A 12015-nucleotide genomic window follows, 5' to 3' on the forward strand; every position below is an offset into this window, starting at 1 on the left:
TTGGTTGGGTTAATTTGCATATAGTCGCTCTGATTGGCTGGTGGGCACGGCTTAAGGCATAGCGAAGGTACGGTCAATTTGCATGTTTGTCTTTTATTAGTGTAGATAAAGATTTACTCAGGAAGAAGGTTAAAATAAATAGATTTGAAAGAAGTCTAACACTTAGACTCATGCTCAAATTTGTGAGGTTTCTATGTTAGTTTAGAAGCAGGGGTTCCTGTTACCTGCTTTTGTGAAGTCTAAGAGAATGGTATTTATATTTTAAAGTGATTGAAAAATAATAAAAAGAAGAGGAATATTTTGTGATATGAGAAAAAGGAAATTCAAATTTCAAAGTATTAAATAAAGTTTTATTGGAACACAGCCATATATTTACTTATGTATTGTCATAAGTGCTTTTGCATTTCAGCATCAGAGTTGAGTAATTACAAGTCTGTATGGCCCACAAAGTGTAAAACATTTAGTATATAACCCTTTACAAAAAATATTTGTTGATCCCTAGTTTAGAGCCTCTTATTTAGTTAACATATTTTCCATTCCACAATTAAGAATAAACAGAATATCCTTCACTTCCTCAGAATTTACATGTATATATTATTTCTTTCAACCTATAGGTTTAAATTCCATGAAACCATTTGAAATATGTAATTATTTAAATGGGCCATTTTGGCTGCTAACAATGAATATGTTTTTTTCTAAATTGCTTCACTTGTAATTAATCATGGGCTTTTATTTAAAGTATGTACAGAGTATACTTATGTGCAATTTAAAGATTAATAATACAAGCACATTGGAGATACAACTTTTGAGTTGATCAAATAGGTTTGCATTGCTATATAGATTTAAAGCTTTTTTAAAACGAATTCTTTTTTTGGTAGGTGGGTGATGACATATGTTTTACTGCTGTAATTGAGCCAATGTCATGTAACAATGGTCTTTTGTTATAAAATGTTTTATTGTTTAAAACATTTGGACACATTCTTTTTTCTTGAGACTTTCCACAGAAATACAGTTAGCTTAACATTTTTTTTGCTTGAGACTAGTTCATGGGAATAAACTAGTTGTAACTGTAACAGTAGAATTCTGAAGTGTGTCCACTCAGCCAAAAAATTGGAAGGATGACCTTCCTTATTTGTCAGTGTTTGCTGTGTAGTGGAAAGACCAAAGTAGGATGAAAGAACTTAGGGATAGATTAATTGGAACTGATCTCTTGGTGGAAGAGGAGCATTTGATTGGCAGCAGGTGATCTGGGATCGGAATTTAGGGGGATTTAGAATCTAAATGACTGGGTGACCTCTAAAGAAGAGGTCATGTGTAACCATGCTAATAACCATCTATACTAATAAAACAGTAATATGCTAATTAGACTGGGAGACCTTCCAGGAGACCTTCCAGATGTTCTTCTGGACAAAGCCATGGTGGCGGGGCCAAGGTAGAGGCAGTTAGAGGCCAAGAGGGGAGGGCAGTTGTGGGTGATCAGGCTGGTGGAGGGTGGGGCCGTTGGGGGTAATCAGACCAGCAGGGAGGTCAGTTGGGGGCAAGCAGGCCATCAGTGGGGGTCATTAGGGGCGATTGGGTAGGCAGGCAGGTGAGCGGTTAGGAGCCAGCGGTCCCGGATTGTGAGAGGGATGTTTGACTGCTATACTTCTGTTAGATATTAGATGTGGGTTTGGTACATATGGCCTTTATTATGTTGAGGTACATTCCTGCTATACCTGTTTTGTTTAAAATTTTTCTTTAGGTCATAAATGGATGTTGACTTTTGTCAAATGCTTTTTCTGCATGTATTGAGAAGACCATATGATTTTTATTCTTTATTTTGTTTTGTGCTGTATCACATTGATTGATTTACAAATATTAAACCATCATTGCATTAATGGAATAAAGCCAAATTGATCATTGTGTATAATCCTTTTAATGTATTGTTAAATTCAGTCTGCTAATAGTTTTTGAGGATTTTTGCATTTATGTTCATTTAGAATATTGGCCTGCACGAATTTCGTGCACCGGGCCACTAGTATATATATATTATTTTTTTATTTTTTTATTTTTATTTTTTTTAAATACCAAGAGGGTGAGACTGCCCTTGCACTTCAGTTTAGTATTTCTCTTTGGATTTTTTTTTTCTATCTTATCTGTCACTATTGGTGTATTGTAAATTAATGTACAGAAGCATCTCTAAAAGGACTAATTTTTAAGTCCAGAGTGACTAGTAGGGTTTTAGCTTTTTTAAAAAAATAGGTGTTTTGTTAATTTTTAGAGAGGGAGGAAGGGAGGGGAGAGAGAGATAGAAACATCAATGAGAAACATCAGCATTGATTGGCTATCTCCAGCATGCCCCCTGCTGGAGATCAAGCCCGCAACCCAGGCATGTGCCCTGACTGGGAATCAAACTGATGACTCCTCGGTACATGGGTTGACGTTCAATCACTGAGCCACACCGGCCGGGCAGAGTTTTAGCTTTTGATGCCTGGATGCATTTATTTCAAATAGGTCTCTGAGTGAATCCTTAAAAACGTTAAAATAGGCATACCTTTTCGCCATGCACTTTCCGCCCAAATAGATGTGTGTTTTTTTATGTTTTGTTTTTTCCTGAATTGAAAACACCTAGGGCAATTCCTGTGACAACCTGTACAGGTATGGCAAAGAACTAATTAGCACACTAATTAGTCTCTTCTTTGATTTTGTACAATTTGATTTTATCTTATTAATAACACTAAGAGGCTTAGCCTTTAATTTTTAAAACTCCTAGCCTCCTTCTGAGAGAGCACGAAACTAATAGGAAACAGGTTGATGTGGATTCTCTAATTATAATTCAAAAGTTTTTTCATCTCATTTTATTCTCTTTTTATTTTTCAATTGTACTTTATTTTTAACTAATTTAAAATAGTTTTTCCCATTACAAATGTAAATGTTCATTTTCTAAAAATTGGAAAGTAGAGGAAAGTAAAAGGAAAAACTACTCATAGCTGTCCTACTAAGTGAAAAATTGCTATTTTGGTATATTTCCTTTGAATCAGTCTTCTATGTACTCCTCCCCTCAGTTGTGAGACCCTATGATTTGCAATATACATTCACTTAATATAATAGGTGCAAAAGATGCAATGTTTGCACTGAGGGGATTCAAAGTTTAATATCCTTAAAAAGGTATTTTTGAAAATTAATTTTCTATCATAGAAGAAATGTATAATTATTGTCAAAGCTCAGGTTTCCAAGTCATCCAATTTCCTTCATTATTTTTATAGATATAACCACTATTACCAGCTTGTTTATAATTTTTTTTGTGGTTTTGCACAAATATCTATGGTTTATATTTGTGTATATAGAAAATATACGGTTTCCTTTTAATATAAAAACTGTTACACAGTACCTGCAATTTGTTTTTTTCACTCAATATGTTTGAATGTACAGGTCCATGTTAGTCTTTTAAACTGGTATGTAGTATTTTGTTTTATTGATATACCATAATTTTGCCATTTCCTATTGATAGCAGATTTCCTACTTCTTGCTATTACAGACAGTGCTGCAACTATTTGTATATGCCTCCTCATTAAAATGTGCCACTGGGTCCTAACCATTTTGGCTCAATGGATAGAGCGTTGGCCTGCGGACTGAAGGGTCCCAGGTTTGATTCCGGTCAAGGGCATGTACCTTGGTTGCGGGCACATCCCCAGTGGGGAGTGTGCAGGAGGCAGGCTGCTGATTGATGTTTCTCTCTCATCGATGTTTCTAACTCTCTATCCCTCTCCCTTCCTCTCTGTAAAAAATCAATAAAATACATTAAAAAAAAATAAAATGTGCAACTGGCCCAGCTGGTGTGGTTCTGTGGTTGAGTGTCACCCTATGAACCAGGAGTTAGTTCACAGTTCAATTCCCTGTCAGGGCACATGCCTGGCTGTGGGCTCAATCCCCAGTAGGGGGTGTGCAGGAGGCAGTCGATCAATGATTCTCTTTCATCATTGATGGTTGTATCTCTCTCTCTCTCTCCCTTCCCCTTCCTCTCTGAAATCAATAAAAATATATTTTAAAAATGTGCAACTAAGGCAGAAACTAAATGTTTCTCTAAGGTAATTAAGGGAAGTGGAATTAGTAGATCATAGGGAATATATGGTTACTTAACCTTGAAATTGAATCATTCATATTGCTCTCAAAGTTGGACCTTATAGCAGTTTATTCAGTATCCTCTCCCACCTTATCTGTTGTTATTGTTTAACATTTTATTTTACCCTTGTTAAATCCATCAAATTTTATTATTTTACATAGAAATATGTGATTCAGTTTACATGCATTTTTACCATATTCTTTCCTCACCATCTCTTCTTTAATCTGACTGTCCTGAGATCATTTTCCTTCTTCCTGAAGAACATTTTGACAGATTCCTTTAGTGGAGGTCTTTTACTGGTAAATAGGCTATATTTTTGTTTATTTGTTTTAATTTAGCCTTGTGATTTTATCAATTATTTAAAAAATGTATTATAGACATTTTTAAGCATGCACAAAAATAGACCAAATAGTACAATAAAATCCAATTATTTCCATCCCTCAGTTTCTGTAGTTATGGACACTTGGGACACTTTGAAAGTTTCATCTCTTTCCCATTCTGTGCTTCCTTTCCTGCTGAAATATCACATCACGAAGTTTATAATTACTTAAGAATATTTCTCCTGTAAAAGAGCTTTAAAGAAAATAAATGCAATACTTCTGTCATACTTAATAATAATTCTTTAATATCATCTAATATCCAGTCCATGTGAAAACCTCTGTTATCATAAAAAATGCTGTTTTATTATTTTACTCTCATTAAGACTTACTGCTTTTTTAGGAGCACACTTATAGGTTGACAGTAATTTTCTCTCAGTATCTTGAATATATGTCATTCCCTTGTGGCTTCAGTTGTTGCCCTTAAGAAGTCCACTGTAATTCTAATAATTATAATTCCATTGCGTGAAGGGTCCTTTTCATTATATCTGATTTTAAGATTCTTTAGTGTTTTGCGCTTTTACTCTCTTGTGTCTGGTAGGTTTGTTGATCTTGGGTATGTGTGCTTTCTGGGTCTGGGGGTTATTTGTTATCATTCTGGGAAATTTGCAGCTATTACCTCTTTCTATTAAGACTTTGAAAAAGGTAAGAAGTATATATTCAGAAAAAATATAAAACATGTACAGTTTTATTATGAAGCAAACATCTTTATAACCACCCTCCAGGTTAAAAATAGAACATTTCACTGCACATGGGAATCCCCTCTGAGGGTTTGTGGGGAGAGCATGGATCCCAACCTCACCTTTGTCAAGAGGGTGGGGGGAGGGGTCTCTCTATGGAGGCTCTCTGTGGAGGCCCAGGCCCCTCTGGCTCCCCATGAGCAGCTGCCAGGCATGGTACAACCTGCATCTCTGTCTGGCCCACCCCCACCTCTGGTCTGTGCCGCTCTGATCCTGCTGCTTCTTGGCCTTTCTGGCCTGGTCTTTGAGGCTTCCTTCTCACTCACAGGACTGACTTTCAAAGCTGTGACATCTCTCAGGACTAGGTCTCCGTCTTGAGATCTTTTGGGCAGCTGACTGTGTGCCTGTGACTAGGACAGTCACAAGAAAGTGGTGTGGGTCTCATGTTGTTGGCTTGCTGACCACCTTGAACTTCGGAGATGGTCCAGACAGGAATAAGACCCAGACATTCCAAGCCTAGGTCCTGGGGAGTCAGATGGAATTGAAAGGATCTTCTGCAAGAGAGCTGGTCCTCATTACAGGAAGGATGACCACAGAAAGGGCCCTAGGAATCTGCCTGTGTTTTAGTGCTGCTCCAGGACTCCTGCCCTCCAGCCAGCCACCCATATCCTGCTTGGAGGAGGGAGCAGGAAATGCCACCCTGAGCCCTAGGACGGCTGAGGATTGTGTCAGGGTCTGGAGCCAAAAAGGCTTTGGGCTCACCAAACTGCTCACCTTGGAGGAGCTGGCTCTGTGTAGCTCTAAGCTACTGGTTTGGGCCTTCTCCCTCCTCCTCTTCTATGGCCTTCTCTGCTTTTTTACTGCTGTGTGCTTCCACCCATGCCAGGAGTCCTACTGGTTTAGAACCCGGGCCTAAGGGTACTGGCCTATGGCCTAGTTCCTGTCTTGTTCTGACTGCTGCAGCCACTTGCTTGAGACAGAAAATGAGGCACTTCTATGCCAGGCTAAGATGCTATGACTTGACACTGTAGGCCATGGGGGCCACTAGTGCTGAGTGGAAGAGTGGAGAAGAGAGACCAGTTCTTTCTTAGATATGAGCAGACTGGGAAAGGAATACTTTCTGGCCCCAGGCAGATCCTGGGATCCTGAAGCCATCTCAATTGGGATGAGTGCCTGTACCTATCTCTAGTTGTCACTTCCTCTGCTCTTTCCTCAATTTCTACAGTCATTCCAGAGCTTCCCCCAAGGGCTCTCTCACCTGCCCTGTTATTTTAATTTTATTTTTTCTCCAGGTATGAATCAACTTCTCAAGCCTTGGGTCTGAGTTGGATGAGATGTTATAGAAAGTGGAGAGCTAGAATGTGGGGGAAAATAAGAGGATTTTTTTTTTGCCCAATGTTGCCCAGTGTGTGTATTGGGAATTGGACTGAGGTGGGAATTTTAGAGTAGACTGGTTTTGGAGGTTTGGGGGACTTTTCCTTGTTGTCATAGGGCATGGGTTACTGCAGCTATTTCCACGGTTGGACCTTGGCTTTGGAAAACACCTGGTTTTGATCCCAGCTCTGCCACCATATATGTATGAAGCTAGTTGAGAGAGTGAGGTGGGTTTGGTCATGGCAGTGCTTTGAAAAAAAATTTAAAAAGGAAAAAATATAGAACATTTCAGGTACCTCAGAATACCCCTTTACCACCAATGCACTTTTGGTTCATAACCCTCTCCCTTTCACCATAAGGCATTCACTGTTCTGATATTTGTCATTTTCCCTGCATCCCTAAAATATAGCTTTCTTTTATCTGTTAAAATTTATATGACCACATTATATTCTTCTTCTTGCTTTCTTTGTTCAACATTATGTTTGTGAGATTCATGTATTTTGTGTAGCTATAGTTGTTAATTTTTATACAGCCATTATTTCTTTAAATATTTTTTCTTTTAGTATTCCCATTATGTGTATGTTGATATATTTAATGATGTTTTACATTTCTGAAGCTTTGTTCATTTTTCTTTATTCTTTTTTCCTGTTTTTGGACTGTATAATCTCTATTAATCTGCCACCATCTATTTCACTAGTTCGTTCTTTTGCCAGTTAAAACATACTGTTGAGCCCCTCTAGTGACTTTATTTCAGTTGTTATACTTCCCAACTCCACAATTTCCATTTGTTTCTTTATTTAAAAAATATCTTTTTATTGAAATTCTCTATTTGATGTGACATTTTTATTGTACATTCCTTTACTATTTTAATCATGGTTTCTTTTAGTTCTTTGAACATACTTAAAATGGTTCCTTTGAAGTCTTTGTGTGTTAAATCCAACATATGGTGTCTCTCACAGGCAGTTTCTATTGCCTGCTTTCTTCCTGGTGTATATGGGTTATACTTTCCTGTTTTTTTGCATGGCTTGCAATTTCTGGTTGAAAACTGGACATTTTATTTTATGTAGCAACTGAGGGTACTGGTCTCCCATCCCTCCCAGGGCTTGTTACTGTCATTTACTTATTTGTTTAGTGACTGCTTAGATTAATTTAGTGACGTCTATTCCCCTTTTGCAGTGTTAAGCATCTGGTATTGATCCTGGAGGGTGCAGACTTGGATATGCCCACATGCACCTTAGGATGACAGTGTTTTTGGCAGGGTTCTCTTCCACTCCCACTGTCTCTTTCCTTGACCACACCTAGATGTTAATTGCCAACTAACCGCTTCCTTGTTTTCAACTATGCCCTAGGACAGTGATGGCGAACCTATGACACCTCTGACACGAGAACTCATTTTTTTGGTTGATTTTTCTTTGTTAAATGGCATTTAAATATATAAAATAAACATCAAAAATATAAGTCTTTGTTTTACTATGGTTGCAAATATCAAAAAATTTCTATATGTGACACGGCACCAGAGTTAAGTTAGGGTTTTTCAAAAATGCTGACACGCCGAGCTCAAAAGTTTTGCCATCACTGCCCTAGGACACAAATTGCTTCTCAACTTGATCCAAAAAAATTTGAGCTCACTTGCAGGGATAGTTCTTGAGGTCAGACTTTGAAATTTATTCTGACCCTAGGAGGACTCATACTAGCTGTGTTATTCCCTGATTCTCCTTATTCTCTCCTGCAAACTAGCTGGTTTACAGTTTAGCCCAGCCGTGGGCAAACTATGGCCCGCGGGCCGGATCCGGCCCGTTTGAAATGAATAAAACTAAAAAAAAAAAAGACTGTACCCTTTTATGTAATGATGTTTACTTTGAATTTATATTAGTTCACACAAACACTCCATCCATGCTTTTGTTCCGGCCCTCCGGTCCAGTTTAAGAACCCATTGTGGCCCTCGAGTCAAAAAGTTTGCCCACCCCTGGTTTAGCCTGTATCTGAATCTCCTCCCAGTTGCCCTTCATCACAAGCTTCTTGGTTTTGAGATTGCCTTTAGGCCTGAACTTTACGCTCTAGTGCAGTGGTTCTCAACCTTCCTAATGCCGCGACCCTTTAATACAGTTCCTCATGTTTTGGTGACCCCCAACCATAAAATTATTTTCGTTGCTACTTCATAACTGTAATTTTGCTACTGTTATGAATCGTAATGTAAATATCTAATATGCAGGATGTATTTTCATTGTTACAAATTGAACATAATTAAAGCATAGTGATTAATCACAAAAACAATATGTAATTATATATGTGTTTTCCGATGGTCTTAGGCGACCCCTGTGAAAGGGTCGTTCGACCCCCAAAGGGGTCGCGACCCACAGGTTGAGAACCGCTGCTCTATTGCATATGAAATCTTCCTTTGGAAGAGATTCAGAGCTGTTTTAAGCCTACTTCACCTTCCTGGCAAAATCTCTTGCTCTGGCTGACTCTGGAGTTGGATAGTGGGGTAGTGGTACACTTTCCACTCCATGTAACAGATACCCCCAGTTCTACTGAGCACTTACTGGAGTGGTTGGTGTGCAGTAGCCTCAAGTCTTCTTGTTTTACCTTTGCTGGTATTGGAGCTCTGCTTTACAAAGTAGTTGGGTGAAAGGCAGTCTAGGTCCTAGTATTTTCAACATGCAGTAGCAACATAGGGCTTCTTTCCCGTGGGCAGTTGGGTGAAAGAAGGGAGCCCCTACCTATCGGCTGCACTTACCTGGAATTTAGCTTTAGTGTCAGGTAGCTTTGGGCAGGATGAGAAATACTGATGTCCTGCCACTACTGGCCAGGTAGCTTTCTGATGGTTAGCTATGGTGAAAGGGCACTCTAAATTTTGGCTGCACCAATCTGGAGTGGAGTTTCAGTTTCACTGAGCTGAGAAGAGGGAGGGAAGGAGAAAGGGAAAGAACAGGTTTTAGTTCAAATACCATATAGTCTTGCAGTTTTTCCTGAATTTTAATAGAGTTTCTTGAATAAATGTTTCTTCATTTGCCTTAGGCCTTTAGGATCATTTCCAGATACTTTAAATGGTTGGTTTTAAGTAATTTTCACCCATTTCTCTGGGGAATGGGTTCTTAGAACTCCTTACTGTCAAGCTGCAAGTGGAACAAAGAGAGATTTTTTGAAAATATAAGTCAAACCTATGCCATTTCTCTGTTTAAAACTCTCTGGCCCTCTTCCTTTATTTCACAAAGGAAGGCAAACTTGTTCTAGTGGCCTATGATGAATCCTTACAAGATCCTGGACCCCTCACATCTCTGTCCTTATCTCAAACTGTTCTTTCCCTTACTTATTCTACTCCAGCGACTCTGAATTTCCTATTCTTTAAGCACTTCAGGCATGTCCCCTCCGTGGGGTCTCTTGACTGACTTCTTCAGGCCTGGGTCTGTTCTTTTCTCAGATATTTGCACAGCTTACGCAAGTACCTCCTTTAAATGTTAACTTTTCTTGAAACCTGCTCCAACTGGCCCATTTATTTTTTATTTTTTATTTTTTTTCCCGTCTCTCCTCCCCCAACTGGCCTATTTAAATTGGAATTGCCCAATTAAAAGTTAGGCAGCAGGGCTGAGATTTTTGTCTGTTATGGTTGACTAATGTATTCCAAAGACCTAGACTAGAATTTGAAACAGAATAAGAGTTTTATAACTATTTATTGAATCACTGAATGAAGATTAAAAAAAAAAGAAAAGAACTGTTAGAGGGGCAAAAACCTTCATTGGCCAACTATCTAACTTTACTAATAAAATTAGAACCTGTTTATATAGATGGAATAATATGTATTATTTACTAGATACGATTAGAACAACCAGTTAGCTTTCTTGATAAGAGAGGCTAAATGTGCGCCTCCACCCCCCCACCCCTGCTTTTTAACCCTGTCCTCCTTTAAAAGACTAATCATTGTTAAGTAACCCATTAAATGATAACTCCTCATTCTCCTGACCTCAGCCCTTGGTAACGTCTACTTTCTCTGTCAATGAATTTGCCTACTTTAGATGACTCATTATCAGTAGAATCATGATATTTGTCTTTTTGTGACTAATTTTATTTAGCATTATGTTTTCAAGGCTCATCCATATTGTAGCTTGTATCAGAATTTCATTCTTTTTATGGCAGAATAATATTTTATTGTATGTATATACTACATTTTGTTTATCCATTCATCTGTTGACAGGCACGGGTTGTTTCTGCTTTTAGCTATTGGAAATAATGCTGCTATGCATTTTGGTGTACAATATGCATAGCAGCATTATTAAATATCTGTTAAGAGACCCTTCTCTAAATTCCTTCTGTATATACCTGAAAGTGGAATTGCTGGATATTATGATAATTCTATATATAGCTTTATGAGGAAGCACCAAACTGTTTTGTACAGCGGCTACAGTACTTTAAATTTTTTATTGTATTTTTATACTTATCTTTTGAACAGTGTCTTAAGCAAAAGTCATGTATACAGCAATTTATGAGTGATAAAGAATTTTTTAATATGATTTTGAGTATATGATTTTTACTTTTACTTACTACATGGTATGTGAGATTTTTGGTGATTCAGGAACATTATTATGTATGTCAGAATTTATATTGTGTTATAGTATTAGTTGCAGGTGATATATGAGGTAGAAATTTCATGTAGAATTTAAGTTTTTGAAAAAGTAATGTAATTTTTACTTTTTGAACATTTGTGCTTTATACACAAGGATAATGCAGTAATGACTTCAGTTATCATAATTTCTATCTTACCATATTGGAAAGGGCATGGGTTTTTAAGTTGACTGTCTTACTTCCAATTTGTGTCTTTAACACTTACTTAAAGGCTGGGCCACCCTTTGGCCTCAGTTGTCTTTTATAAGGGGACTAGAGGCCCGGTGCACAAAAATTTGTGCACTGGCGGGGGGGGGGGGGGTATCCCTCAGCCCCACTTATGCCCTCTCACAGTCTGGGACCCCTCGGGAGATAACGACCTGCTGGCTTAGGCCCGCTCCCGGGTGGAAGAGGGCCAGACCAATCTCTAGGTGCCTGCCCCACAGCCCCTGGTCGGGCTGAGAGCAGGGCCGATTGGGGAGTTGGGGCGCCGCCCCCTGTCATGCACAGAGCAGGGCGGATCAGGAGGTTGCGATGTCACCCTCAGTCATGCTCAGGGTAGGGCCAATTGGGGGGTTGGGGCGCCGCCCCCTGTCACACTCAAGGCAGGGTCGATGGGGAGGTTGCGGCGCCACCCCCTGTCACCCACAGAGCAGGGTGGATCAGGGGGTTGTGGTGCCACCCCTGTCACATACAGAGCTGGCCGATCAGGGGATTGGGGTGCTGCCCCCTGTCACGCACAGAGTAGGGCCCATCAGGGGGGTTGGGGCTCCGTACCCTGTCACACACAGAGCACTGCTGATCAGGGGGTTGGGGAGCTCCCCCCTGTCATCCACAGAGCAGGGCTGATCAGGGGGTTGGGGAGCTCCCCCCGTCACGCACA

The 12015-nt window shown here is 39.3% G+C and overlaps 1 protein-coding gene and 1 pseudogene across 11 annotated transcripts in view; both read left to right on the forward strand.

Annotated features, from left to right (window-relative positions):
• The window catches only part of CNOT4 (CCR4-NOT transcription complex, subunit 4), a 151352-nt gene that overhangs the window by 51333 nt on the left and 88004 nt on the right, over positions 1 to 12015 (forward strand). The gene's annotated exons all lie outside the window — the stretch shown is intronic.
• LOC102255848 lies at positions 5356 to 6075 on the forward strand (annotated as a pseudogene).

This window comes from Myotis brandtii, unplaced genomic scaffold (assembly GCF_000412655.1).
Source record: "Myotis brandtii unplaced genomic scaffold, ASM41265v1 scaffold1384, whole genome shotgun sequence".
NCBI lineage: Eukaryota > Metazoa > Chordata > Mammalia > Chiroptera > Vespertilionidae > Myotis > Myotis brandtii.